Genomic DNA, 4596 nt, shown 5'->3' on the forward strand with positions numbered 1-4596 from the left:
TCAGAGATCACGTCTTGACCCATAAACAAGAGGCAAAGAGAGGCGCACTGGGAATCAGGTGAGCTTCTGCACTCTCAAATCCTCCCTCACCTCCTCCAGCAAGGCCACATCTCCTAATCTTCCCAGACAGTTCCTGCAACCGGGGGCCAAGCAGACAGACATACGAGTCTATGGGACGTATCCTTATTCAAACCACCACAGCCAGAAAGGTATGTGGTGTTCACTCAATGTCAAGGCATAAAGTCCAGAGAGACACTGGAACTCAAGACAAGCTTAATCGAAACAGTTAAGTGGAGAGAGCCCATTCCATTGCAGGAATCAGAGTAACCTAGCTGTGAGGTTTCACAGTTCTTTTTCTCTGGAGTCCCCTTGTTCTCACAGGGACAATCCCCGTCTATGCTCGCTATGTCCATGTGGAAAGGGTCCTAGGTAGGACTCAAGGGGCGTGTCTCTTCACTAAGAGGCCATTGAACTCTCAGAGCCCATGTCTACTTTACAAACTGAAGAATAAGCACACCTGGATGTCCCAGTCAGAAGCAGGTAACATAGCATTATAAAAGTTAGTTATTTTTTATTTCTTTATGTTGTCTAAGCTGACCCTGAACTCAAGATTCCCCAGCCTCCGCCTCCTCAGTGCTGGGATTACATATGTGTACCACCATGCTAAATTAAGGCATTTTAAGGGAGAGTCAAGGACAAAAAAAAAATCATTAAAAATAAAAATAAAGTATTATCACTATTGATCTCCCTAAGGATAGGAGAGCCTGCTATGCATGGTACTGTGTGCTAGGTTTTGTTGTTTTGTTTGGTTTTTTTTCCTATTTAAAACAGAGTCACATGTGTTTCGGGCTGACTTCACAGTCACCATCTAGCAGAGGGTGGCTGAACTTCAGAGCCTCCTGACTCCACCGGGGGCACGTAAGTGCATTTAGTGTGCAGTTTAGCCGCTCTTGTGTCCCAGATAATACTAGAGAGCTCTGGAACCAAGGTTAACAAGCTGAGGAACGCCCCGGGTGATGTCTGAGGGACTGAGCAGAGCTGGTCGATAAGGTATTTACATTTCCACTTAGAGTTGGTGCTGAGAATAAACACGAATGCTGATCTGGATACTGGGAGGCACGGACTTTTACAGGAAAAAGTCCTTCTGAAGTCTGATAGGAGCACCTTAAGTCACATTTCCCCTGGTTCAGAGAGAAAGGGCTCGTTGCTACAGGTTGCTATTGATTTTTTTTTTATTGTTTTACTTTGATAATCCTATCGTAATTCTACATCCTTTACTATTTTGAAAACAGTATCTTGGTGCATATGTGAGTGGGGGTGGGGTGTTGTCAGGCATCTACAAGGACACGTGTGTGCAAGCATGAGTATATTGGTCAAAGGTTAATGTCGGTTATCTTCTGGTTCTCTAACTTTTTTTAAAGATTTATTAATCTCATTTTACATGTTTGAGTGTTTTGCCTGCATGTATGTAGGTGCACTGTGTGATTGGAGGGGCCTGCAGAGGCCAGAAAAAGGTATCGGATCTCCCAAACCTGGAGTTATGGAGTCATAAGCTGCCATGTGGGAGCTGAGGACTGAACTCTCTCTAGAGCAGAGAAGCACTGAAGCATCTCTTCAGCCCCCCTGCACCATAGATTTTGAGACAGGGTCTGTCACTGGGGACCCAGAGTTCATGAATCAGGCTAGGCTCTCTAGAGAGAGCTAGCTAGGGGTTTGATTTGGTCAATGGACTGTTTGCTATGCATGCACCAGGACCTGAGTAAAACTCCCAGCAGCTCTGTGAAAAAGTAGGGTATGGGCATGTTTTTGTCCTCCCAGAGCTTGGAAGGTGGAGACCATGTACTCCGAGGCTGGCTGGGCAGCCCATCTAGTCAAGTCAGTGAGTGAGCTTCAAGTTCTGAGAGAGACCCTGTCTCATAAAATAAGGTAGGGAACTACTGAAGAAGACACGTGATGCTGACTTCTGGTCTATACACACACACACACACACACACACACACACACACACACACACACACACACCACTTTTACAGTACTTCTTTAAAAGTAGTTTTGTGTTTCGCTCACCTGTTGGTGCCATGACTGTAATTAAAGGGTAGGAAAATTTCTCATACAAATGATAAAGAGATTATGAAGAAGGCCATGTACGTATCTCGGCTCGCACACAGGAAGACATGGGTTCCAGCCCCTCACAAGGCACTGTGGAATGTACATGTATTCTAAGTACTGGAGAATTAGAAAGGTCCAAAGTTCAAGGTCATCTTTGTCTATATAGTGAGTTCAAGACCAGCTTGGGCTATACAAAGTGTGTGTGTGTGTGTGTGTGTGTGCATAGAGCAAGAAATAGAAACACACACACAGAGAGAGAGAGAGAGAGAGAGAGAGAGAGAGAGACAGAGACACAGAGACACAGAGACACAGAGACACAGAGACACAGAGAGAGAGACAGAGACAGACACAGATAGAATTAAGAATCTTGGGCTTACTCTCCTCGCCTAGACTAACAACCTAATGGTTTTCATTGTAGAATCCCACTGTCCTTAGGTGCATTGGGAAGGAACAGAGCATGTCTTGGATAATGCACAGTAAAAGGCCAAGAGAAGGATCTGTTCTCTCCCTCACTAGAATCTAATGAATGAGGGTAGGCCACCCAGCACATTGCCCTCCAGGCCAAGACTGTCCCAGTACCATCTGCTTAGCATTGACCATCAGTCCAACCTTTATGTTAATTTGAGCCTCCCCTCCCTCCTCACTCTAAGACATTGGTTGAATCATCTCTCTCACGATAGCCTTTGCATTGTATCTTAGCCCCTTGTGACACTGCCAGGCCTCACTGGCCTCTGGCTAACCTATCCCATGCACTGTGATAATGTTAAAGCTGACCCATGGGATCATGAAGTGATTGGTATCAGCATAATACAATGACCTGGGTGACAGAAATGGCAGTTTATCTTCATGTCTTTCCTGCTCATTATTAAAAGCAAACAAAAGATGTATATGGAGTCAGTGGTGTGGTAGGAGCTCTTCAAAGAGTTCCCAGCAGAAATCGCAGCTGGCTGAAGGGGTAGATACACAAACATGTTGTTCCGTGTGACAAATGCTGTCAGATTCATTCATAAAAAGGAGTAGCGGGCTGGAGTGTAGCTCAGTGGTAGAATGTGTACTTTGTATATACAAGGTTCCAGATTCATCTCCCTCTAGCACTTAAAAAAAAGTCCAAAACTGGGGATATAGCTAGTCAGTATAATACTTGTGCAAGCATGAAGTCTTGAATTTGACATTCATGTAAAACAAAAACAAAACAAAGCAAAATGGCACAATGGCATGTACCTGTAATCCTTGTGCTGGGGAGGCAGGGACAAATGGATAGCTGGAACTCACTGGCCAGCCAGTCAACCAAATTGGTGAGCTCCAGGTTTAGTAAAGAATGCCTCAAAATGTAAGGTGGAGAGAGACTGAAGAGGACATCTAACAACCCCTGAACTTTGCACTCACACATAGATGCACATGCACATATATGCACACATAAAACCATGAAGTCCATGCTGACTTTAAGGCGGTCTCTATGCCTGCATGAGACCTACGGAGCAGGTAGGTAGTGTACCAGGACGGTAGTGTAGGCACACATGGGTGGACACCCACATGTCTGTGCCCACTCTCTGGGGCGTCTCAATACTATTTGTATTTAATGCGATGTCAGGTCTAGGACCAACACACAGGTTTCCTGCGACTTTGCCAGGTGATAGTGGATAACCCACTCGAAGCTTTTGAATGAAGACGAGATCCCGCCTGGCAGGTTACAGAACACAGCTGCTCACACCAAGCAGCTTCCTTGGCAAATTCTGAAATGTGGGTTTGCAAGTGCTTATTTAGAGAAAGCCACGGGCCACCTTCCCAAACCAGCCACGGAAATGCCTCTGGCTCTTGGGCAGCAGTGGGGTCCTGGTATGCTCTCTTCCTGTGCCCTCCCACACTTCGAGCTCGGAGTACACCTGGGCAGTGCCTGCTCAGCCCGGCTACTCAAGTTGCAGGGGATATTGACAGCTGCTAGGAGACCAGAAGAACACAATGGAGAAGAAGAGGTAGCAGGCTGGGGAAAAAAATAGGAAGTTGGTGCAGTTGGATGATAATAGGGACTTTTCCCTTTCTCCTTTTGGCTGGGAGATAAGCATGTTTTTGTTAGCTTAAGGGAAGTAGGGGCGTACAGCAGTTCTCTGACTGGACCTTGTTTATGGATGGATCCAGACTTTGAGACCTGGCGAGTGCTGGCACCAAGCAATACTGAAGTGTTTTCAGCTCAGAGGAAAATCCCCAAGTCTCCTACTGATTGCTACAGGGCTCAAGTCTGCAGAGAGAACAAACACCAGGACCAGATCAGACCATTTGGGACGTCACAGGAATCATGTAGACGTGCAGCCATTGATGTTTGATTTCTGCTAAGGCAAAATGAGGAGGGGTCCTGAGCCTGCTCCTCACTGGTCTGTTATGAACTAAGTGTGTTAGTTAATCAGGGCAGGGAGGCCAGCCTGGTCTACAGAGTGAGTTCTGGGACAGCTGGGGCTGTAACACAGAGAATCCCTGTCTCAAAAAAAAAAA

Source organism: Rattus rattus, chromosome 8, assembly GCF_011064425.1.
Source record: "Rattus rattus isolate New Zealand chromosome 8, Rrattus_CSIRO_v1, whole genome shotgun sequence".
NCBI classification, from domain to species: domain Eukaryota; kingdom Metazoa; phylum Chordata; class Mammalia; order Rodentia; family Muridae; genus Rattus; species Rattus rattus.